Source organism: Canis aureus, chromosome X (genome assembly GCF_053574225.1).
Source record: "Canis aureus isolate CA01 chromosome X, VMU_Caureus_v.1.0, whole genome shotgun sequence".
Lineage (NCBI taxonomy): Eukaryota > Metazoa > Chordata > Mammalia > Carnivora > Canidae > Canis > Canis aureus.
The window spans coordinates 31,759,544-31,786,289 of NC_135649.1; the positions used below are offsets into that span (position 1 = coordinate 31,759,544).

Consider the following 26,746-nt stretch of genomic DNA (forward strand, 5'->3'; position numbering starts at 1 on the left):
TCCAGAATGTCCTACGGTTGGAATCCTACAGTATGGAGCCTTTTCAAATTGGCTTCTTTTACTTAGTAAAAATGCATTTAAAGTTCTTCCGTGTCTTTTCATAGTTTGATAGCTTATTTCTTTTTAATGCTAAATAATATTTCACTGTCTGGAAGCACCGCAGCTTATTCATCCATTCACCTACTAAAGGACATCTTGGTTCCTTCAAAGTTTTGGCAATTCTGAGTAAAGCTTCATCATGGAGTTTGTTTTGAGAAAAGTTTACTTAATGCCTTTTAGGACCCTAATGAGCAGAAACAACAAACTAGATCATACCTGAAGGGCAATCAAGAAACCAGAAAACAAATTATTTGATACTCTCGAGTGTATTTAAGAGACATTTGAAGAAGTGATCTTCTTAAGATATTATTAAGAGATACTATTAAGAAAAGCTTACTGCTTTTCTTCTAATACCAGAATATATGGCCTACAAGAGAAAAGAATTTTTTGTTCGATTCCCGGTCCCTAGTCCCTTGAAATGTCAGGTAAATGGTGGACACTCCACTGGGATTTTTTAAATATATGGAGGGATTTATGTTCTCTACAGCATTATTTTTTCTTTTGTAAAGTAACATTGTCATTGAGATACAATGCACATACCCTGATGTTCACCCTGTTAAAATGTACGACTCCGTGGTTTCTGGTATATTTGCAAATTTGCACATCAATCTTCACTATTTCTAGAACATTTTCTTCACCCCCAGAAGGAAATTCAGACCCAGCGGAAAGATAAAGTGGGTTGCATAGGGTAAATACACCCTGGAACAGCAAACCGAGGAGCTCAGGTCAGTGAGCTTACTGTTCCAGCTTGGTAAACGAGGGTAAAGAACAAAATGTCTCTAGCTTGATCACAAGCCTGAAGTACAGAAACCCTAAGAGATGCTATCAATGTCTAGAATAAGGAAACAATGCCCCCAGCTGACTCCCAAAGTCAAACTGTGGTAAGTCTTCGAAGATGAAAAGCACAATCGTATTTTCCAGTGTCTGTATTATCAGAATTGTCCATGTCCCTAGAAATATATTCTCAGTTAAACATATTGCTCGTGCTGGCATTAAATGTGGGGCCTAGTGGCCTATGGAGGGAGAGAGGCTCTTTCAAAAAAAGGAATCTTCTAGCATCAACTCTAGAATGCTCATATTAACAGGATGCAAATGGACCAAAAATCATTTTGACTTAGTTTTGCCATGTGTTCACTGTCTGGTCAGAGGTACATGCCCATGAATTCCTTTTATTTCTCCTCCTGTGCCTGCCTCTGACCCCTTCCTGTCTTATGTCTCATCCTGGCAGCTTGGTTGCTCTGCATAACTGCCAGGTGTGAAGGAAGAATGGCTTGCAATCCTTACTCACTCGAAATTGGGGGAGTCAGACTTCCTCACCGCTGGGAGAAGCTTCCTGCTGTTTCTATTCCTCAGGCCAGCCCGTCAAAGCCTTCGGCCCTAAGGGCAGTTTCCTCAGCCCTACCTAGGAAGGCCCAGTCAGGTGGAAACGAGGAAAGCTCAGGGATTTCTGGCTCCACACTCTCCATTTGTGATCCAGCGGGCACAGCTCACTGCTCCCACTTGGAGGGTATCTAGAGCAGAGCGAGGATGGATGGTGCAAATTATCTGGTACTCTTGGGCTTTCCTGCTCTGGACCATGTCTCCACTTGGGGCTGGACAACGGACCCTACCAGGTGCACCCAAGGTTCCTGAATCAGACTGGAATGGGGCAAACAAGAGAATTTTGTCCCTAGAAAGCCCACTGGTCACTCTGAGTATAGGACAAAGGTCAGTCCTGACAATGGCCTGCAAGACCCAATGTAAGCTGAGCTCCTTCCCCTTCAGTGACCCCATTATGCCTCCGACTCCACCTATCTTCTCACTCTAGCCATACTCATTTCCTTGCTGTTCCTCAACTGTCAGGCCCATCACCACATCAGGGCTTTGGCATTTGCTGTTCCCTCTGTTTGTAACACTCTCCCGAGATATTCTCACGGCTCGCCTTTTTACTGCCCTTTAGAACTTTGCTAAAATGCCACCTGCTTCTTGAGGTGGTTCGTGACTCCCTTAAGTCTAATTATACCACTCTTCCTTCCCTGGTTTATTTGTTCCTTTGCACCACTTAGGATCCTAGGTTTTAACTATGTATTTTCTTTTTTTTCCCCTAATACCAGAATATACGGTCCATGAGGGGAAGGACTTTTTTTTTAGGTTTATTTATTTTTAACTAACCTCTACGCCCAATGTGGGGCTCGGACTCACGAATCTGAGATCAAGAGTCACACGCTCTTCAGACTGAGCCAGCCAGGCATATGAGGGGAAGGACTTTTGTTCAATTCCTGGTCCCTAGTCCCTAGACATGTCAGGTAAGCAGCAGATACTCCATAGATAGTTTTTGAATACATAAGTGCATCTATCCTCTTTATAGCATTCTTTTTTCCTTTGTAAAATAACATTTTTATTGATAGAATTCACATAACATGATGTTTGCCTTGTTAAAATGTACAATTCAGTGGTTTTTAGTATATTTGCAAATTTGTGCCTCAATCCTGACTGTATCTAATTCTAGAACATTTTCCTCACCCCCCAAAAAAACTTTATACCCATTAGTAGTCACTCACCATTTCCCCATTCCCCAGCCACTGGCAACCACTAATCTACTTTCTGTTGATGAACTGCAATATTCTGGACCTTCCTAACAAATGAAATCATTAAATCTATGGTCTTCTCTTGTGGCTTCTTCTACTTAGCATCATGTTTCCAAGGTTCGTCCATGTATCAGAACTTCAATTCTTATTTATATTGAGATAGTTCACATATTTTAAAGTGCATAATTCAGTGGGTTTTAGTATATTCACAACATTTTTGTGTAAACATATGGTTTCGATGTTCTTGGGAAATACACCCAAGCGTTGAATTGCTGGGTCATATGGTAACTCTGTGCTTAACTGTTTGAGTTACAGGAAAAACAGTTTCCAAAACGTCTGTCCTACTTTACACTCCCAACCTAGGAGTGTTTACTCAACAAAAGAGCTGAATCTCAACAAAAACAGCCGATTTTATGGTATTTTAAATTACCCTAGTTTCATCTACCACTCCACAGCTCTGTGGTAGCCTTGAAAAACAACAGCCCACATTTTCAGTACTAGGAGGGTGCAGAGTGGTCCTCTTTTAAGGCCTCATCCCCCCAAATCTTCATTATTTAACCTAATGGATTACTGGAAAACCCTCCTCCAAAGACTCATCTTTATTTGAACTGACGAGAAGCTCGCCTAGTGCTTAAAAAAAAAAAAGAAAAAAAGAAAGAAAGAAAAAAATCTCTTCTTGAGGGCATTGGCCAAAACCATTCACTGGAAAGTGTTTTTTTTTTTGGCGGGGGTGGGGGTGGGGTGGGGGGTGGGGGGGTGGGGGGTGGGGGTGGGTGGGTGGGGATGCCTAAGGCAATAGATAACACTTGAAGGAAATAACAGACTAACCAAGAAGTTTAAAGGAATCGGCTGGGCAACTACATCTCCACAGGAACTTTGAAAAGTTCTGACATATTTCTGGGAATCTAGAAGGCCAAGTACATGCTTAGGGCATTGTACATGCTCAAGAAAGTGTGAGAAGGCCCTATACTTCTCAACTCTGGCTGACCTTGAGGCTAGTGAAGGTTAATACAGAGTTGTAAACTGCCTGATTGATTGATGAAAGCAATACACACACAGAGCCTCTCAGAAATGACGGGAAGATTTATTTGTTCCAGGCATTTAAGGAATATTTGTCCACCACTAGCCAACCACTGAGCTAAATGAGCCAAGACTTCAGTGTCTATATACAAAAACGAATAGAGTCTTTGCAGAATCAATTCAGAAAAGTCCTATACAGACACTAACTACAACAGGCAGCAGCAACATTCCTGTCAGGAGGGGAATCTAATTTCCAGAGTGGCCACATTATGATATTCAAAATGTCCAGTTTTTAATAAGATTTTACGAGGCACACGAAGAATTAAGAAAGTATGGCCCATGTATTGGGGAGAGAGCAATCAACAGAACTGTCCCCAAAGAAGCTTAGGCATTGGAATTCCTAGAAAAAGACTTTCATCAGATATTCTAATATGTCCAAAGAGCCAAAAAGAACAATGTCTAAAATCTAAAGAAAGATTCTACTCCAACACGTAAAGGGCTTGCAAGTCTTCACTCCCATCTTCATAACAAGAAACAACACGAACAGATTAAAAATCCATGACTCTTTCTGGATGCATCAGAGAACTGAGGTCATGGGACAAAGTGTACCCCAAACCCAGAGGAACCAGTGATGACAGACATGACAGATTACAGGGAATACAACTCCGCACATCTGAGGCAGGAACTGCTGGCATCCGCAACCAGAACTTCAACCAGGACTTGGGGAGCTTCAGTGAGCTACGGGTAGCCAAGTGTGAACTAGCCTGAGAGAGAAAAACTCCTGGGGGGCCCCATCTAAGTTAGCCAACCCCTCCACAATCGTGGTGCTTACCCCTAGAATCCACAAAAGGTTTTCTTGATAATGATCAGAACAAACTTGCCTCCTGTTGGGCCAGGGAGAGGCCAGAAAGAACTATTTTGAAAGCAGCCAAGAGCATTCTCCACTACGAAGGTTTACCCAACAAAGGAGAAGCCTGACTGGACTGGGGTAAGGGAAATTAGCTACCTTCTGGCCCCAGGCCCCCTGAGCCTTCCTTCTTCATATGAGGTGGGGAAAGAAAGCAGAGAAACACCTGGAGGGTCTCAGCTGGGGAAGAGGGGGGGATGACGCAGGTACATTCAAAGACTGAGATCTAGGCCTGGGATTACAGAATGCCTGTCCTCAGTCCAGACCTGACCAAACATCAACAGTGCTCCTGGCTAGTAACAGTGCATTATAGCCAAAAAGAACCACAAGGCTCAAATTCTACATACAAAGTGTTTTCTAGGGAAATGAAAGATGCTGGGGAACAATAAGAAAGACACCAGTAGAAACTGAATCCTCTGATACTATAGACACAGGAAACAGTAAATACAGCCTATCTCCTAGCCAGCTAAAAATAGACATCATACCAAAGGCCTATTTACTTCCTAATACCTGATAATTTCCAACTGACTTTCAACAAAAAAACCCTACATGATAAAAGGAAAGAAGAAACGATCTGAAGAGACAAAGCAGGTGCCATATTCAGATATGGCAGAGATTCTGAAATCATCAGAAAGGGAAATTAAAAATAAGTATGGTTAATATGCTGAGGGCTTTAGTGGGAAAGGTGGACAACATGCAAGTAGAGACAGATAATATAAGCAGAAATAGAAACTCTAAGAAAGAATCTAAAGGAAAGATGAGAAACAGAAATGAAGTATACCTCATCTGATGAACCCATCACATGATTCGAAAGGGCTGGAGATAGAATCAGAGCACTTAAACATACGTCAATAGAAATTTCCAAACTGAACTGTAAAGAGAAAAAAAAATTGGAACACAATATCTAATAACTGTGGGGCAAAGACAAAACGTACAGCATATGTATAATGACACTATCAAAAGCAAAGGAAAGAGAGAAAGAAACAGGAACTATCTGACATAATAATGGCTGGGATTTTTCTAAAAGTAATGACAGAAACCACACCACAAATCTAGGAATCTCAGAGAACACAGAGCAGGGTAAATGCCAATATACATATATATATCTCTATATGCACACGCACGTGCGCACACACACACACACAAACCCCTAAGCATATCATATTGAAACTGCATAAAGCCAAAGACAAAGAAAAAAATCTTTTAAAAAGTCAGAAAAGAAAAACACCTTACCTAGAGAGGAACAAAGATAAGAATTACATCAGACTTGCTTCAAAAATCATGCAAACAAGAAGAGAGTAGAATGAAATATTTGAAGTGTTGAAAGAAAAAACTCCCCAACCAAGGAGTCTATATCCAGGAAAATCATCGTTCAGAAGTAAGGGAAAGTAATGATTCTCTTGGTTGTAGTAGTTTGCTAGGGCTGCCCTAACAAAATACCACAAACTAGGTGACTTAAACAACACAAAAATTATTTTCTCACAGTTCTGGAGTCTGAAAGTCAAAGATCAAGGTGCTTTAGTGTTGCCTTTTTGGAGGCCTCTCTGCTTGGCTTGGAGACAGCCATCTCCTCACACGGCCTTACCTCTCTGTGTGTATGTGTGTGCATGAGTGCACGCATCCCTGGTGTCTCTTCCTCTTCCTACAAGGACCCAGTCATATTGCATTAGGGCCCCACCCTTATAACCACATATGACATTAATGACCTTTCTAAAGGCCCTGTCTCTAAATACAGTCATGTTGGGATTTAGAGCTTTGATATATGAATTTTGGAAGGGGACACAATTCAGTCCATAGCACTCAGACTAACAGAACTGAGAGAATTTTTGTCACCAGTCAATGTTAAAAGATGTTCTTCAGAGAGAAGGAACGTGGTACTGGTTGGAAATTTGGACTTACACAAAGAAAGGAAAGGTGTTAGAGAAGGAATAAATGAAGATTAAAATAGAATATTTTATTTCTCTTATTTAATCTAAAGGACGACTGTTCAAAGGAATAACAGCCACAATGTGCGGGTGATTACAGCACACAGGTCAGTGCGATAAATGGTAGCAGCATTACTGACGGGTGGGAGTGGGGAGCTGGGGATACCCACACTGTCCATAAAGTGGTGCGGTGTTATTTGAAGGTGGACCTGGATTAGTTGTAAATTTATGTTGCGCAGTCTAAGTCGAGGGAAACCACTAAAAAATTAAAAAGAAATATAACTGATACGCTGAGAGAGAAGAGAAAATGGAATAATAAAAAATGCTCAATTAAAAGAGAAGGCAGAAACAGGAAGATTAAAAAAAAAACAAAGAACAAGTGCAGCAAATACAAAATTTTGACAAACATGGTAGATAGAAATCCAACCGTAGCAATAATCACTTTAAATGGGAATATGTCAATTAAAAGAAGAGACGGTAAGGGTAGATGAAAAACAAGACCAGACTATATACTGTCTATAAGAAACCCAATTTAAACACAGAAACACACATATATTAAGAGTAAAAGAGTGGGGAAAGGTGTACCACACTGGCACTAAATCAAACAAAAGCTGGAGTACCAATATTAATTTCAGACAAAAAAGGCATTAGAACAAGGAAACTTACCAAGAACAAAGAGGGTATTACATAATAAGGGGGGGGTCAATTCTCTGAGAAAACACAATAATCTTTGAAATATATGCACTTTACAACAAAGTGTCACAATACGAGAGGCAAAAACCAATAATGCAGAGAACAATAGATAATCCACTACTAACGAGAGAGATTTCAGCACTGCCTCTATTAGTAACTGAAAGATCCAGTAGGCAGAAAATCAGTAAGGATACAGTTGAACTAAACAGAACCATCAATCAGTGGATCTAACTGATGTTTTAATTTTTTCCCAGCTTTAATTTTAACTGACAAAATTGTATATTCTTAAAGTGTGCCATATGATTTGATATATGCATATGTTGTGAAATGATGACCACAATTAAGGTAATTTTAACACATTCCTCATCTCACACAGTTACCTCTTCTGTGTATAGAAAGAAGGCTTAAGATCTATTTTCTCAGCACCCACGCCTTGCAGATCTGTTCTTCTCTCTTGGACTCTAGGCTCCTGTCACCACAACGTTCTGCCAAATCTTCCAAGATCTTCCAAGAAGCAGCCAAGCTTGATACCTCTCTTCGTATTTAGTGGAGCCAGAGGTACTGGAGCTGGGCTGTACGTCTTGAACCTGGTATTTGTTCAATCCAGAACCCTGGAACAAACTGGGTCCGAATAATTGATATGAATTCTACACAGCGAACGTAGATTCCAGCAAACTGAAGAAAGAAGGTCGAGACTTCTAAGTGAAATGTTTCACAATAAAGCTGCTTAGAATGAAGAAGGTCTTCCAGAAGCTGTAGGCACAATTTTCCACTTACCTAGGAAGTATTTCCCCTCTAAATGCAGGAAATCATTAATAAATATCTGAAACTTGAAAAAAAAAAGAAACAAAGATAGACTCTCTTAGCAAATGTCAAGTATACAGTACAGTATTACTAACTGTGGCCACCACACCAAACATTAGATCCCCAGACTTTATTTCTCTTTTGACCAGCATCTCATGCCCCCCAGGCCTAAGCCTCTGGTAACCACGATTCAACTCTATGTTTCTATGAGTTTTACTTAATTTTTTTTTAATTCCACATATGAACGAGATCATGCAGTATTTAGCTTTCTCTGTCTGGCTTATTTCACATAACAAAATGCCCTCCAGCTTTATCCATGTTGTCACAAATGACAGCAGATATTTAGATCTCACATTATATATCTCTCTCAGATTTTATATATATTTCTTTATTCATCCATCTACAGACACTTAGGTTATTTCCATGTTTTGGCTACTGTGAATATTTGAATAATACAGCAATGAACATGGGAGTGCAGACATCTCTTCAAGAAACTGACTTCAGGGTAGCCCGGGTGGCTCAGGAGTTTAGTGATGCCTTCAGCTCAGGGCCTGATCCTGGAGACCTGGGATCCAGTCCCGCATCGGGCTCCCTACAGGGAGCCTGCTTCTCCCTCTGCCTCTCTCTCTCTGTGTCTCTCATGAATAAATAAGATAAAATCTTAAAAAAAAGAGGGGGGGGAAACTGACTTCATTTCCTTCAGATACATACCAAGAAGTGGGATCGTTAGATCATATAGTAATTCAATTTTTATTTATTATTTTTTTAAAGATTTTATTTATTCATAGAGACAGAGAGAGAGGAGCAGAGACACAGGCAGAGGGAGAAGCAGGCTCCATACAGGAAGCCTGACGTGGGACTCGATCCTGGGTCTCCAGGATCACACCCCAGGGTGCAGGCAGTGCCAAACTGCTGCGCCACCGGAGCTGCCCAGTAATTCAATTTTTAATGTTTTGAGGAACCGCCACACTGTTCTCCATAGTGGCTGCACCACCCACCAACAGTGCACCGGGTTCCCTTTACCCCACTTCCTGGCCAATGCCTGTTATCTCCAGTCTTTTTGATAGTAGCCACCCCAACAGGTGTGAGGTTGTTGTTGAAGGGACAATTTCCCCCTTCCCCTCTTAGTTCTTTTGGCTGGTTGGCTGAATAATTAAAATGACACAAGATAGAATAATAGGAGAAAAACAGATTTAATCATATACCTATGGGGAATCCACATAAACCTAAGACATTCCAAAGATAGGCAAAATGAAGGATGGATGCCATCCTGAACTAAGGAGAAGTGGGTAGGGCCCTGAGACTTCAAAGGGTAGGAAAGCCATTCACAGGAAGATGAAAAAGAATAAATGTTTGGTAAATGAATATTTGCTGGGCCAGAAAGACACAACAAGATGCAGAGGAATTTTAACAAACAGACTTTGCTGGGCTTATCCCTGTCTACCACACCTACATCACACTTTACTGTAATTATCTAGGATGGTAGCTCTTTTCCTGGAAGAGGTCCTCTTCTCTAAATTCTTTTAGGCAGTGGTAAAGGTAAAAAGGAAGAGGTTTCTTAAAAATAATCAGCCTAAATTAATCCTCATGCTAAAGAGATACATTTTGGGGTGGCAAATTTTGCTCTCCCAAAAGGTGATAACTCATCATGGTTTTTTTTTTAAAGATTTTTTTAAAATTTATTTACTCATGAGAGATGCACAGAGAGGCAAAGACATAGGCAGAGGGAGAAGCAGGCTCCCTGCGGGGAGCCTGATGCAGGACTCAATCCCAGGACTCTGGGATCACGACTTGAGCCAAATGCAGACACTCAACCACTGAACCACCCAGGCGCCCCCTCAACATGGTTTTGATATGCATTTCCCTGATGGGGAATGATGCTGAGAACCTGCTCATGCACCTACCTGTTAGCCATGTGTGTGGCTTCTCTGAAAAACTGTCTACCCAGGCCCTTTGCCCATTTTTTAGGCCATTAGTTGTTTTTTCCCTGTTGAGTTATATGAGTTCCTTCTATATTTTAGATATTAACCTCTTATTGGATATATGGCCTGCAAATATTTTCTCCTCTTCTTTCTGTTGATTGTTTCCTTTGCTGTGCAGAGGCTTTTTAGTCTAATGTGGTCCCACTTGTTTATATCTGCTTTGGTGCATGTGCTTTCTGTGTCACATCCAAGACATCACTGTCAGAACCAACATCAGAGCTTTTTCCCTCAGTTTTCTTCTGACAACAGTGGCAGCCCATGCATGCCCATGCATGTAGACCCAGTCTAGGATGGTTTCTGATATGGGGCCATGGGCAAGCCACCACCAAATCTGCCACTTTGGCATACTCATAATTTTAAAGAAAAGTTAAGAAACAGTCAATGTAAGGATGCTCAGACTGTCCTGTCCCCAAGAAAGCAGGAAACAAATATCCCCTGTGAAAAATACCCTCCTTGTACTAAAAAGTGAAAAAAACATCCTTATGACCAGAGATTAAGACTTTAAAGCCAAGAAAACTGTAGAAACAAACATCGTGCAGGTTTTTTTTTTTCCCCTAATCTACTACCTCAGCCTCAATTCCACTTAGAATTCCCTACTAAAAAAAAAAAAAAAAAAAAAAAAAAAAGAATTCCCTACTAATTAAAGCTCCCTAGCACCTATTTCCTTTATCCCATCAATTTCTTGCAAGTTTATTGTCTCTTTGTCTAAAAAGTATAAAAACTGCCTGCCGTGGTCATTTCATTACTGGGCCTCCATGCCCACATAATGACACTGTTTTTTTTCTCCCATTAATCTGTCTCACGTCAATTTAATTTAGTCCAGCTAGAAGACCCTGAAGGGGAGAGAAAGAATTTTTCCTTCCCTACACTGAATTCCTGATGGCCATCTTCTTGTGGATCCAAGAAGCATATCCACTTGCTCTGGGGTAAAGGACGCGTGACTGACGAGCAGTCTGCTCGTCTGCAATGTCCCCCTATGTCGGTGCAGGAGTGTTTCTTGGTGAGCATCTACGTGAGTAACAGAAGAAGCTTATTAGGAGCAGAATTGATTTTTACCCAAGTGGCTAGTCCCCACAGGGAGGCTTGTTCTACACGCCAATCTGAGTCTTGCCAGAGGCCCCCCAAAATGTCTAGGCCATTAGCCACAATACATAAGTCAGTCAATGAAAAATACAGCAAGCCTCCTTTGTTGACGTGGCAGGGACAGCCAGCCATTCATCCTGTGTGAAGCTCCACCTGTTACACTAAGCATCCCTTACCACACTCAGTAGGGGAAAAGTCTCTCTCAATGTGGATGGCAGCTGCACCCCATTCCTGCTTGTTAGTAGTTAACCAGGAGGGGCAGACAGTGAACAGGCCCGTTTGTAGTCCAGGAAGCCTATATATCTGGGACCTCACTGGGCTGGTGGAGGCAGTACCTCCTTGGAAAATATGCCAGGGAGCCAGAAGGACACTCCTAAGATCTTTTCTTGGAGTTATAAGACCTCATTTGGGCTCAGTTTTCTTCATTCCTGTATGTACCATTTATATTTTAGTACAGAAGACTCTTGAACCACCTCCACCAGGTGATTTGAGACATATGCTTGGATCCGTGACATGACTGGGATTTCTGGTTTTAGGATTATTTCACAGCCATTGATCATGTGCCCAGTATCCACCAAAGCCCAACAGCAGGCCAATAACTGCCCTGAGCTAAGACACTATGACACTGGGGCTCTTTGATTCAACTCCTGATTCACCAGGAGAGGCAGAGGGCCATCACCATGCAGACCCTGGTAGGACCATCTATCAAGTTCCCCATGACCTGGTACGGGCCCAGAGTTCCTTAGTGGGGAGCACATCAATCCCCTCCTTTGAGACCTGTTACTGGGTGACGGGGTCCAGAGCTGTATTTGGAAAAAGCTCTTGCCCAGAAAGTCCACAAGGGGGCTCTTGATCACCATTTTGACATTGCTTTGGTCAGTCAAATTTGTTATTTTTGCAGTCGTCACTTTTTCAGTTCCAAGAAATTTCTCAGTAAAGATCCAGCTTGCGTTGCTGAGCAACGGACCTAACCTCATTCTGAAGCTTAATTGGGCTCAATAACCAGCAGGAGCAGCATGAACAAACCTCAAAATCTTTGGTGAACCATCTCATCATCCACTGTTCCCACTCCCTCACTGCAGGCCCAAAAGACTACCAGGCTGGGCACAGGGCCTCCGCAGCTTCTGTAAGGTTGCTCCAGACAAGTTTTTTATTGACTCATCATGCCAAATCTGTCAGAGCCCAAAGAGTACCTAGCTGAGGAAGAAGAGGGTCTCTGGTCATCCTACCCTCTGACCTCTGGAGATTCTTCTTCCTCCTTAGGCAAAGTGGCTACTGTCAGGCATTCTGGAGGAGGGTGTGTACAGTGATGCACATCACTAGGAGTCACTGTCCTTCATGAAGTTTAATGAGATTACCTCTTTCATCATGGAGGCAAACTAGTCAAGTTCCTAAGGTCTCCTCAGAGCACACTGGACATAGCAATCTCAAAGAGCTCTGCAATTTTTTTATTACAAGCATGAGTCTCAATAACACAATGCACAGAGCAGGCTGTCTATTGGCACCAGAGATCTGCTTAGATCTAAGAACAGTCATTGGATGCAACTCAGTTTACAGAGTCTCTGACAACTTCTGGTCCTGTCATCAGAGAACAGGAAACAGTAGTGAGGGAATTGCTTCTCTGGCTTTCTTATAGTCCCTCACTGTTGGATTTCTAATTTGATCCACCCAACGATTTCAGCCAGGGTGCTGGGAGCAAAGGAGAAGGACCAGTGGTCCACCTTGGAACCAAAAAGCTTATATAAACAATTTGAGGAGTGTCTGGATGGCTCAGTAGGTTGAGCAACTGACTCTTCATTTTGACTCGGGTCATGATCTCAGAGTTTGAGATCAAGCCCCATGTTGGGCTCTGCATTCAGCACAGAATCTGCTGGAGATTCTCTCTCCCTCTACCCCTCCCACTCATGTTCTCTTTCTCTTTCTCAAATAAATAAATAAAACTTAAAAGAAAGAAAGAAAGAAAAAACAATTGCTATCATCCTCTAAGAATGCCCCACGGCCTCTGCTGCCACTTCCTGACACCCATTGGTGAAGTGCCTTGTGAGACCCTCTGATTCTTGCAGCTGACTTGCTAGCACGCTCTGCTAATACCCTATTGGTGAAGTGCCCCATGAGATTTTAAGGCTTTGGGGTCTTTGAAAACAACATTGTGCTTGATCAACTACCCTGCTTGCTGCACATCTTTTTCAAGAGCTGAGCTGAGATAGAGAGTTCAATTGCCAGATTTCAGAGTAACCGGTTAAAACAAAAAGTCAAAATAAAACTAAGAGTTGAGCCTGTAAACACTTCCTTGCATAGTATGACCAGGGGGTGAAGCAGAGAAGGTGCAGACTACCCCACTGTTCCATTTTGTCCCACGGAACGGCTCCAGCAAGGGTCAGATGGATTGGCATGGGAATCCAGGAACGGTTGCACCATGGAGGAAGCCCTGACCAGAAGGCTCTTGACATCTCATGGACCGAGAGGCAGGAGGATGGGAGGATGAAGGGCGAGGAGTGAAAAAGTCCTGAGTACTGAGTGGAGAAAATGTGTCTTTAGGTGCTCTACTGCCCCACATGAAGAGGCTTTAGCAGAAGTGCCTGAGGAAGGCCTCTGCCATAGGCCCCTGAGAAAGCAGCCTCCAAACAGAGGCACCTGGGCTAAGAATGCAGCTAATGCATATAAGAGTGTCGTTGACCAGGGGTCCTGAGTCCAAGACTGCTACTCCCTTCAGAGAATGCAGGATCTTGGCTGTGCAGCAAGTGTGATGTGGAGAAACCAGCCCCCTTCCATGACACCTGTCAAACAAACCTTTGTAACTGCCTGAAAGACCACACAAAAGTTTTTGGCCAGGAGCCAGACTATTTACGCTCTCCCATGGTCCCAGCACTTCCTATGAGAGGTCTTACTGTCCTTGTCCCAAAAGTAGGACACAAAGGAAGTCAGAGCTCTGCCCCTTAGGAAAGCCCTTGCTGTGGGGCTGGGTGTTTCCGGCTCCCATTCTAGAGGTACCGCATGCCCCCTCTACCACACACAAACACAGGGCACACAGGACGAGGGCAGGGCTACCGTTCGGGGCCTGCCGTGGCACTACAACATCCATAGCAGCTGGTCTGATGGGCTTTACAGGATCTGGACAAGGGAGCAAAACAGAGGCTGGTCACCATCACCGACAGTATTCTCAGCTCTGGAGCCACACCTGTTCCTAGAATCTGAGAAAACTTACCCAGCTTCAGGGATGATGTGGGCTCTTTCCAATGCCCCATTTTTTTTATTCTGTCTATTGTGACCAGTCTCTTCATCATCATTATAGGGGAAGCTAATGTTTACTTGAAGACCTACAGCGAGACTGGCCATGTTCTGGGTGCTCTATAGGAATTCCTTCATTTCATCTTCTTTTTAGCCCTGTCAATTCCTATTATAATCCTATTGTTCAGAGGAGGCTCAGACAGCTGAAACAACCCACCTGAAGTCATGAAGCCAGTATGTGGCAGATCTGTGGTTTGCAACCCTGTGAGTCCACGGTTCATCTTCTTCTCATGAGGTCACACTACCTACCCCATTCCTTCCTCCCCACTCCCATGCTCTTACCTCTATGCCACCTCAGCAGCACAATCTCTGTGGCAGTCCTGAACGTGTCTGTTTTCCAGGCAGCGAGCTCAGCATCTCTTCCTGAAAAGAGAGAACACTTAGCAAAGTACTTTCCTTTGTTTGTTGGGAGGGAGACCAGTTGCTTCAACATGGGAAATCAACCACTCCATATACAAAGCACATTGATTAAAGGCAGGGGTTCCCAGCCTTGGAGATTTTATGGACTAAATGAAAAAAAACTGGGTTCTGACACAGATCATGGTCTTTTCATATCACCAATTAAGACCATTTAAAAGAATATTTACGGGGATCCCTGGGTGGCGCAGCGGTTTAGTGCCTGCCTTTGGCCCAAGGCACGATCCTGGAGACCCGGGATCGAAGATCGAATCCCACGTCGGGCTCCCGGTGCATGGAGCCTGCTTCTCCCTCTGCCTGTGCCTCTGCCTCTCTCTCTCTCTCTCTCTCTCTCTCTCTGTGACTATCATAAATAAATACAAAAAAAATTAAAAATAAAATAAAAGAATATTTATACTCCTCCTACTACAAATGACAGTAATAATATGTAAACCTTAAGAAAAAAGGCTATAATGTGCCAGTGTTCTTAATCTTTCGATGAATTATTTGATTTAATCCTCATAAAAATCTTATTCAATAGGCAACACTTTTTTCCCCATTTTGTAAGCAAGAAAATTTGAAGAAAAAAAAAGCACTATGTAAATTCCTCCTGATTCTATGCTGATAACCATTATAGTATACTCTCTATCATCTGTGTTTCTTTTTTTTTTTTTATCATCTGTGTTTCATAAAAGATATCCTTATTTTCCTTAGGTTTGTTTTTAGACTTTTTTTAAAAAAATATTTATTTATTTATTCATGAGAGAGGCAGAGACATAGGCAGAGAGGGAGAAGCAGGTTCCATGCAGGGAGCCCGATGCAGGACTCAATCCTGGGACTCCAGGATCACACCCTGGGCCAAAAGCAGGCGCTCAACCGCTCAGCCACCCAGGTGTCCCTAGACTTTTTTTTTAAGTAGGCTCCTCGCCCAGCACAGTTTGAATTCATGACCCCAAGATCAAGAGCTGCATGCTCAATGGACTGAGCCAGCCTGGTGCCCTGATAAAAAATACCTTTAAAGGAAAACATCAAGGGGAGCCTGAGGGCTCAGTCACTTAAGCATCTGCCTTTGGCCCAGGTCATGATCCCAGGGTCCTGGGACCGAGTCCCGCATCAGCAGACTTCCTGCTCAGTGGACAGCCTGATTCTCTCTCTCCCTCTGCTTGTGCTCGCTCTCTCTCGCGCTCTCTCTCTCTGTCAAATAAATAAATGCAAAAATATTTTTAAAAAGGGACGCCTGGATGGCTCAGCAGTTGAGCGTTTGCCTTTGGCTCAGGGCATGATCCTGGAGTTCCAGGATTGAGTCCCACATTGGGCTCCCTGCATGGAGCCTGCTTCTCCCTCTGCCTATGTCTTTGCCTTCTCTCTGTGTCTCTCATGAATAAATAAATAAAATCTTTAGAAGAAATAAAAATATTTTTTAAAAAGAGAGGAAACCAACAAGCATACAACAGAGGCCCTGATCTCAGAATCTGGGAATAACCAAGGAAAAAGCACAGAAGCTCTGGGTTTGAGCCTTGGGCAAATTAATGCTCTTTGTCTCTGTTTTCTGAAATCTAACATGAAAATATTAATGCCTATTGTGAGAAGAAATGGCCTACCACATACTGGGCCCTTAACCCAGTGACTAGCAAATAAGGACCCCCAGTACATACCACAGGCGAGGCTTGTCATTATTCTTCATCCTGGCACAGCCTTGCAAGCTCATCTTCTGCTGGAAAGAAACAGTAAATGAATACTATAGACTGGTCCTCTTCTTGAGATCAGATAATTACTAGGACTGATTATACTCTCCTTCTCTCAACTGTCTCCCATTTCCCCCTCCTTGCCAGAACGGAAGCAGGCAGAAATGCTTCAGCTTTACATCCCATTGGTTGAAATGGTTGCCATAGCAGCAGTCATACATTTCCCTTCTGGGAACTCTGGGGAACACAGGCTGAAAGACTTCTGGGGCTTCTCCAGTAGCTGCTGCTCTCAACAAATATAAAGGATTGCGAGGAGCGGGTCCTACACACAAAGACCCTGCAGTGGTTCTCCCCGTTGACCACCCAGACTCTAAACTTTACTAGACCCCTGACACTTCCCGTCCCTTCTGCCCATCTAGCCTGTCATCCGGAAGGTAAAGGGAGAAAGGAACTAGAAATGGCCACTGAAAAGGAAAGTCAAGAGAGATTTGTTCCCATGGTTATGTGGGATAAAATCCCAGAATTTTCCTTCTCATGACAAAGCACCGGTTTCCATGGGGAAGTTCTAAAGAGGATCTATCTGTGGATAAAAATTCTGCCTCATTTGCTTGGTATTAGAAGTCACGGATTTGGCACTAAGTCAGTTAATCAAGAGCCATTTTACCAAAAGCCAAGTCACAGAATTGACCAAGTAAACAAACAAGCCATTCTTTGAAGGATCAAGTTACCATATGACTAATTCCCCAAAGCTTACCAAATTTACCAATTTAGCAAAAACTTTGTTTTCTTTCTTTCAGCTTCATTGAGGTATACGTAATCATAAAAATGCACATATTTAACATATACATTTTGATGAGTTTGGACATATGCATACACCTATGATAACATCATCAAAATATTGGGTTTTTTCTTTTTTTTTTTAAAGATTTTATTTATTCATGAGAGACACAAAGAGAGAGAGAGAGAAAGAGAGAGACAGAGGCAGAGGCAGAGGGAGAAGCAGGCTCCAGGCAGGGAGCCCGATGTGGGACTGGATCCCAGGACCACGCCCTGAGCTGAAGGCAGACGCTCAACCGCTGAGCCACCCAGGCACCCCGGGTTTTTATATTTAAAGATTTTATTTATTTATTTAGGGATAGAGAGAGCATGAGCAGGGAGAGGGGCAAAGGGAGAGGGAAAAGCAGACTCCCCACTGAGCAGGGTGCCTGATGTGGAACTTGATCTCAGGACCCTGAGATCACGACCTAAACCAAAGTCAGATGCTTAACCAACTGAGCCACCCAAGAGCCCCGTTTTTGACCTTTTCTGAATATCTCCTGATCCCCAAGTGTTTTACAGATGCTGACAGAAGGACAAAAACAGGTGAGTAGGGGTAGATGGGATGGTACAGACTCTATGGAATGGATAGCAATTATTTCCAGAATGTTCTGGATGTCAGAAAGAAAGGGGCCAAGATCAGGCCTCCTAGATATTACTGGCCTCAGAGAAAGAAGGTTAAGGCTCAAACAAAACTAGGTCTGTGTAAAGAGCTTCTGTGCAACTTATACTTAGCTACTGAAGGTTAAAAAGAGAATTCGACCCTCTTGCTAAAGAGAGATTAGGGGCCACCGATAGATGGCCAGAATTCTGACATAAGCAATGCTGACAGAATACGTAAGATTTAGATATTATTTGCAAAATGATTCACTATAGATATGCTCTTGGATAGGAAGACAGCATATATGTACATATGACCATTTGCTCCAAATTATTTTCTAATTTTAACACAATTTTAATTAAAATGAAAAAATACGCAGGAAAACAAAAGAACAGTCTAAAAAGTACGTAAGAGATTCAAATGACCACATATTTATTAGAACAAACTACGAAACATTAATTAAGACTAATGTTGGCTCCAAAGGGTAATACTTACCAGTGAAACAGAGGGGATATACTGGAGTAGTGACTGACATATATGACATTAACAAATGCCAAAATGTATCATAAGATGATGTAGAAAAAATGTTTTTTTGCTTTTTTAAAAAAGATTTTATTTATTTATTCATGAGACACACAGAAAGAGAGGCAGAGACACAGGCAGAGGCCCCATGCAGGGAGCCCAATGTGGGACTCGATCCCGGGGTCTCCAGGATCATGCCCTGGGCTGAAGGTGGCACTGAGCCACCCGGACTGCCCTGTTTTTTTTTATTTTTAATTATTAAAAAATTTTATTCCAGTATAGTTATCACATAGTGTTATATTCGTTTCAGGTGTAAAACATAGTGATTCAACAATTCTATACATTACTCAGCGCTCATCATGGTAAGTATATTCTTTTTTTTTCTCATTTGAGTCAGATTTAATATCTTACTGGTTTCCACATGAATTTTTTTAAAAAGATTTTATTTATTTATTCATGAGAGACACAGAGAGAGAGAGAGGCAGAAACACAGGCAGAGGGAGAAGCAGGCTCCATGCAGGGAGCCTGATGTGGGACTCCATCCCGGGTCTCCAAGATCAGGCTCTGGGCTGAAGGTGGCGCTAAACCCTTGAGCCACCCGGGCTGCCCTAATCTATGAATTTTTTTTTATAATAAATTTATTTTTTATTGGTGTTCAAGTTGCCAAATACAGAATAACACCCACTGCTCATCCGTCAAGTGCCCCCCTCAGTGCCCGTCACCCATTCACCCTCACCCCCCGCCCTCTTCCCCTTCCACCACCCCTAGTTCGTTTCCCAGAGTTAGGAGTCTTTATGTTCTGTCTCTCTTTCTGATATTTCCCACACACTTCTTCTCCCTTCCCTTATATTCCCTTTCACTATTATTTATATTCCCCAAATGAATGAGAACATCTAATGTTTGTCCTTCTCCGATTGATTTACTCAGCATAATATCCTCCAGTTCCATCCACATTGAAGCAAATGGTGGTAAGTATATTCTTAATCCCCTTCACCTGTTTCACCCTCCACCCACCCACCTCCTCTCTTGTAACCATCTGTTTGTTCTCTATAGCTAAGAATCTGTTTTTTGGTCTCTGTTTTTCCCCTTCATTTGTTTTGTTTCTTAAATTCCACATATGAATGAAATTCTATGGTATTTGTCTTTCTCCAAATGACTTATCTTTTTTTTTTTAAAGATTTTATTTATTTATGAGAGACACAAGAGGCAGAGACACAGGCAGAGGGAAAAGCAGGCTCCATGCAGGGAGCCTGATGTGGGACTTGATCCCGGGTCTCCAGGATCATGCCCTGGACCGAAAGCAGCGCTAAACCGCTGAGCCACCTGGGCCCCTGACTTATTTCACTTAACATAATACCCTCTGGTTCCATCCATGTTGTCACAGATGGCAAGATTTCACTATCTTTTATGGCTGAATATATACACCATACCTTCTTTATCTATTCATTACTGATGGACACTTGAGTTGCTTCCATAATTTGGCTATTGTAAATAATGCTGCAATAAACACAGGGGTGCATATATCCTTTCAAATAGTGTTTTTGTATTCTTTGAGTAAATACCCAGTAGTGCAATTACTGGATCATAAGGTAGTTCTATTTTTAACTTTTTGAGGAATCTCCATACTGTCTTCCACAGTGGCTGCGGCAGTTTGCATTCAATGGGGAAAATGTTTTTTGCTCCCTTTACTTCAAAAAAGAAAGAACTAGACTTCTGAATACAGATATCTTTAGTTAAACCATACCAATAAACTGGAAGATTCACCAAAATAGGCATCTCTTGAAAATATTAAATTCAAATGAGCAGAGATATTGGCCATATCCAAGCTTTGATCTTGTCTTGCTTTTTATTTTTAAATTATATATATATATTTAAATATTTTATTTATTGATTCATGAGAGACACACAGAGAGGCAGAAACACAGACAGAGGGAGAAGCAGGCTCTCTGAGGGGAGCCTGATGAGGGACTTGATCCCAGGACCCCGGGATCACAACCTGAGCCAAAGGCAGATGCTCAACCACTGAGCCACCCAGGTGCCCCTTTTCTTGCTTTTTAACATGTAAGGCTTCCAAACTGCAATGATATTATATGTCCACAGACTTACTACCATTCACTTAGGAAAGGGTGATGGCTTTTTCTCTCTTTTTTAAAAAACTACCAATTTGGGGATCACCTGAGTGGCTTAGTCAGCTAAGCATCCAACTCTTCATTTCAGCTCAAGTCATGATCTGAGGGTCATGGGATCAAGTCCCAAGTTGGTTCTGCACTCAGTGGGGAGTCTGCTGGAGATTCTCTCTCCCTCTCCCTCTATCCCACCAGACACGCGCTTGCGTGCTCCACACCTAAAATAAATAAATAAATTGTAAAAACCAAAAGATATGTGAAAATATGCATGTAACCATTTTCTTCTCAAACTGAGAGTCTAGTTAGTGAACCGAATGGAATATATGATGAATAAATTCCACTGTACCACTTGTCAGCTCTGTGATCCGGGCAAATAATCACTCTCTCCCTGTCTTTATTTTCTCATCTATAAAATAGCAATGATCCTAATTCATGCATATTGCTCAGCATAGTACTTGGCACACAGTAAGCCTGCCAAAAGTTTCAGCTGTTACTATAATCATTGCTCATTTTTTACTACGTGTAAAGCACACCCAAAGCTTCAAGTGTGGAAACAAAACAGTAGGTCACCCAGTCGGACAATTCAAGTGCTGACTGTGCAGTTAGGGAACATAAGAATGACACCCACAAAACCGTTTTCGGTGGGAGGCCATGGGTTACAGCTGTTCTCTCTTAATGTGTGATCCATACTTCAGGCCTCCTCTATGGTTCAGGGAGGGGAGATATCACGGTATAGGTAGGTTGAGACAGGGAAAGAAGAGGAAGAAGGTGAGTGAAAGGAGGCAGAAAATCTGAGAGGAAAAAAGGCAAGACCCAAATGACTGAGCTAGATGAGGAAGGGTTTGGAATGGGAACAGCACAAGCAAAGATGGAGGGTCAGAAAGGAGTAAGCATGTTCTAAGGAACTGCTGTGAGGTTGTAGTATCTAACAGACATCAGTCCAGAGATCAAACTTCGTTGTCATGACTGTAGCTGGAACAGATGAAGGCTCTTAGACTGAATGCATGCTCACTCCTCGGATTTCCTTTAAAGAGTATATAAAACAAAACACAATGCATACTACAGTTTAAAGAACAAAAAGATTAGGCAAAGTAAAAATGATTTTCTTGGATATTGGCTTTTCCTGCAATACATGTATGATCCTGATGAACTGAAGTTCTCTTCTACTGTGATTCTTTTTTTTAAAGAGAGAGATGGGGGGGGGTTGAGGGGGGGACAAATGTAGAGGGAAAGGGAGAAAACCTCAAGGAGGGTCCACTCCCAGCATGGAGCCCAATGTGGGGCTCAATCCTACAACCATGAAATCATGACCCGAGCTGAAATCAAGAGTCAGACGCTTATCTAACTAAGCCACCCAGGCATCCATGTAATTCTATTTAATTGATATATCTATGTACAATACGACAAGGCTACCAGTTATGAGAGAGAATAAGCCAATTTGTGCATGGTGCACAGGAGGGTGTTAACGGAGTTATTCAAAATATCATTTTTATTTTGCCTGTGGATTGAATTTTTCCCATGTTTCCAAGGGGAGGAAGAGTACAGTGAGGTGAATGGACCTGATTTATGGCCTTGGCTGTGGTTGCTGCTCTTGAACAGCAATTCAATGACTATGAAGATTACTTCCTCATCTCTTCACATCCCACATGTTGGTCAGGATTCATAGCTAGTAACTAACTTCCTTGCTTCCAGTTCAGAACGAATAAACACTGAACACTCACTTGAGTGGAGAGTTAAGCAATGTTTTAACACTACAAAATCTATTCAAGCAGCCCGGTGGCTCAGCGGGTTAGCGCCGCCTTCAGCCCAGGGCCTGATCCTGGAGACCGGGATCGGATTCCACATCGGGCTCCCTGCATGGAGCCTGCTTCTCCCTCTGCCTCTGTCTCTGCCTCTCTCTCTCTCTCTGTCTCTCATGAATAAATAAATAAAAATCTTAAAAAAAAATCTATTCACCTAGCAAATCTGGCCATGGTGAGATTCCAAAGTCCAAGGTTTCATATTAATTAAATACCAGAACTGATTTAACACCTAGAAATATTTCTGACTCCCTACTGGAGTTCAGACTTTGATGTGGGTCCATGTAATTCATGAGACATCCTTGGAAATTTCTTATGATTAAGGTGAAGATGTGGCCAAATGTGATTTTGTGTTTCCTGGGGTGTTAGAGTTGGGACCTAGGTCAGGGTGAATCACATTGTAAAACTTCCTCTGAGTCCTGATTTTCCCTCATTTTTCATGAACATTTTAATCCCAATGAAACCTTTTAGGATGACCAGTGGAGTTAAAGGAAGGAAACCCTATTGCTTTGCCTTGTGATGGAGACCTTGGAAGGAGAGTTTAGGGGCCAATTTACATATTAATCTAAATTTACATATGAATTGACTGATTTACAAATGAATCCGTTTCCCTTATAGGTTTTCTTTTGTAAAGCCCAGCTGTTTTAGAGCTACCTCCTTGTGCTCTATTGGCCTCTTCACTGGGGCAGTACCCACCAGTCAGCCCTCACTTATCACCAATGTCCCCACACCCCAACTGGTCTGGGTTCAGCCACTGCCATAGATTTATTTCTCCTCTAGGTCTCTACAACCTTCTTTTCTACTTCTGATTTCAAAACATCCTTTGTTTTTTTGTTTTTGTTTTTGTTTTTGGTCTCCCTAATTCAAGGGGGTACCAGATAGGGACTCCTCCTTATTCTCGGTCTTATCTCCATTATTTGTCCTAAACCAAGATTCTTGGCCTTGAAATAGAAAATTATGATCCAACTCTGCAGTTCTCATAAGAGCCCTAGTTTTGTCTGGGGGCTGTGCTTTGGAGGACAGGGATACCAATTATGCCATCTAAAATCTCTTCTGTCTCTTTATATAACAAGACAGAACATGCTTTCAGAAGGAGTCTTTTGTTTTCCTGGATTCTACAATATCAGTAGAACAGCTTCCAAGCTATTGGCCTGCTTTTCTAAGAGAGTTAATTCAACATAAGTCCACAGCTGGTTGTTCCTTAAGCATTGTACTGCCAATTGGCAGGCACATCTTTGTAAGATTGGGGGAAATTTAGAGTTGTGGAATCACACTTGGCCTTTTAAGAAGAGTACAAATTGCAAGGCTCTCTTAAGGCCTGCAAAAACTAACTCCAAGGTGGATAATGCATGCCTTCAGGGAAGGTTGTTTAAGTTTCTGAGAGGCAAAAAGGTCCAGTACCATGGCTTGGGGAGGGGCCTTGACTCTTCAGCCCTTTAGGTGAAAGAGTTCTGGGCAGGACAGTGTGGTAAGTGCTTAGGATAGGAATCTGGCTGTGAACCTGGGTGTGTTGCCCAAACTGATTGACCTCAACACACAGGAAGGAGGACAAGGCCACCCAGAAGCTGGCCCTCCCTAGGTAGAGCTCTCAGGGCTCTTTTGAGTAGGCCCCTCCACTGCTCTGGGCCTGCATTCCTTATCTGAGGAAGGAAGGAAATGGACCTGATGACTGTGAAGGCCCCCTGCAGTGCCATATACAGTAGACTAGGTCACTGTAACAACTCATTTCAGGGGAATTCGGATGTACCGCTGGCCAAATATCCACAATGGGTTGTGTTATAGGTCATTATTAGGTCCATATCCCCATAAAACAGACATTATATTTGCAAAAGCTGTGGGAAAGAGGGGAACGGAAAGCATCTGTTAAAAGTTTCTTTGAGAAATTTATGCTATTAAGTTTGGAAGTATAATTATTTTTTACCTTTTTCCCCTATGGCTCATTTCCCCTCCAGGACTCAACTGAGGACAATGTAAATCCAAAGGAGAAAAAGCAACTCACCAAATCTTAAGATACTCTCTCACACTCTCAGCCTAAGGTGTACACACACACCTTCTCCCATACCACTATACTAAATTCTCTCAGGAGAGACTGTTTACATTGTTTAAAGGTAAAATGGCCCAGTGCTGAGGCATAGAGCAGAGCCTTGAGTCTGCAGCCCTTTGAGGGAAAGAGCTCTGGGTGGGATGGAAGGGTTAGGCAGTGAGCAGCTGCATCTGGCAGTGTGTACAGTGTCTGAATATGGGACTAGAACCCAAGGGAGGGCACAGCCACTCAGAGGCTGGCCTCCAGATTGCCCCCTTGTGCCCTCTTTTGCAGGCCATTTCTCTGCTATAGTCCTGTGTTCCCTCATCTGTAAAGTGAAAGGAATAGGCTTGATAACCTCCAAAAGTCCTCTGCAGTGCTTGGGCAACACTTCCTCCAGGAAGGACTCCCTAGTCAACAGAGATGGGATGGGGAACAAAGTGTGGGTTTATCCCCTAAGATGACCATCTCCCAGCAGACATATTTACCTTGAGGGCATGAAACATCCCTGGTTACTCTTTGTGACCTGAAAGGCCAGCCAGAGGATGGGCACAGAGCAGGTGTGTCTGCCAATCTGTAGAATATGGACGTGAGAAGCAGTCCAGGTAAGCAATCTTCACAGACCTTCTAAGCAAACATCTGCTACTCTTTTCCAACCTCTCCATTCACCAAATCAAGTAGCAGCTAAGAACAGGACTTTGCTGTCACATGACCTTGAGCTCAAATCATGGCCTTGCTGCTGTGTCACCTTGGCGAGTCAGCTATAGCAGGTGATGTGAATGTCCTACCACAACTCCTCAGCCATATGCGCTGGGCCCAACATCCACCTGCCCCATTTCCTCTGTGGACTGAAGCCCCTCTACCTGTGCATGGAAGGCTGGAAATGCTGGGGAATCAATGCTCCCAGGGACAGCCACCGACCAATAACCATGGGCAGTTGGTGTGTAAATGTGCATTTCTGATGAAGTTGGATAGCATTCAAAGGGCTCAAAAACCACAAAGCTGTCAACCAAGAACCCTACAACCAGCAAAGCTATCTTTCAGAAATCAAGGCAAAGATGCTCCCAGTTACACAAAAACAGAGAAAATTTGTTGATTTCGAATGGAGTGTCCTTGGGGTATAACAGTCTCTTAGGGTCTCAGTGCACCTCTCCCTGCAATGAGAAGAAATGTCTGAAGAACTGGCTCGGGGGCACCTGGGTGGCTCAGTCAGTTAGGCATCTGCCTTCAGCTCCAGTCATGATACCAGGATAGAGCCTCTCTCATCAGGGTCCCTGCTCAGCGGGGAGTCTGTTTCCCCTCTCCCTCTGCATTTCCCCTAGCTTGTGCTCTCTCTCTTGCTCGCTCATTCTCTCTCAAATAAATAACATCTTGGGAAAAAAAAGAACTGGCTCTGATGTCCCCAAGACTGGGGAGCATGAGGGTGAGGTAAGAGATTATTGGAACTTTATGAATCTTCAGGCAGTTACTGCCTCTCTCTGGAACTCAAGTTACTGTTTGTAAATTGAGAGTGTCTGTCCTCTACAAAGATTTTGAACCCAAAGTGCTCAGAGGCCTTATGGGAAGAAGAGGAGTCTGTGAGCCTTTTCTATGACCACTGGAAGATATATATAGATTTTTTTTACCACTGGAAGATATTAACTGAGTACTTACTATGTGCCAGGCACAGATTAAAGTACTGAGTGCTGTCCTCTAGGAAGGAGACAGAGATGAAACAAGAAAGCAAATAACCAAACCCTGGGCGGGGGGGTGGCTTTTAGCTCAGGGGCTCAGAGAAGGCTTCTGAGGAGGTGGCATCCAAGCAGTCATGAATGCTGTGAAGGAGGCAGCCATACAAAGACCTGTAGAGAGAGTATTCCAGACAAAGAGTACAGTAAGTGCAAAGGACTCAAGGTGGCAATAAGGTTGGTGTGTTTTAAAGGCCCAAATGACTAGAACCCAGGGACTGAGAAGGGAGAGGAGGAAAAAAGGCTGAAGTATAGGCAGAACTGGTCTATAGAGATTTATATGATCCTTGATCTCCAATCCCAGAAATATAAATGGTAATTAGTTCATTCACTTCTCAGTACTCGGGACTAGGGAATCCAGGAGGGTAGGGCCCGGCTGGTTTCAGCATTGCTATACCTCCCGTGTCTATCACAGTACCTGGAATACAACAGATATGTAAACAGTGCCTGATGAGTAAATAAATGGATGAATGTGTGAATGAATGTATCTAGCTGTGTCCTTAACTCATTGTTTGACCTTGGCCAAGTATATTTCCCTAACTGGGCTTCAATTTCACTACCTCTTTGATACCCTGCAATGCCTGTTGAATAGTAATCTTCTGAAGTCAGAACCCTCCCTTTATGTGATGGCTGTCATGGAGAAGGCCTTCTTTGAAACTGGCTCATTCCTCCTCCCCATAGAC

General features: G+C 42.8%; 1 long non-coding RNA gene across 1 annotated transcript in view; it reads right to left on the reverse strand.

Annotated features, from left to right (window-relative positions):
- Positions 1 to 3,731: 3,731 nt before the first annotated feature.
- Positions 3,732 to 26,746, reverse strand: part of LOC144308714 (uncharacterized) — a 78,227-nt gene continuing 55,212 nt past the window's right edge. Inside the window, exons 2-5 of the long non-coding RNA XR_013375064.1 lie at positions 16,420 to 16,478; positions 14,651 to 14,731; positions 7,989 to 8,040; positions 3,732 to 7,886 (exon numbers count right to left, since the gene is read on the reverse strand). This is a non-coding gene — a long non-coding RNA (uncharacterized LOC144308714). The remainder of the gene's footprint in view (positions 7,887 to 7,988; positions 8,041 to 14,650; positions 14,732 to 16,419; positions 16,479 to 26,746) is intronic.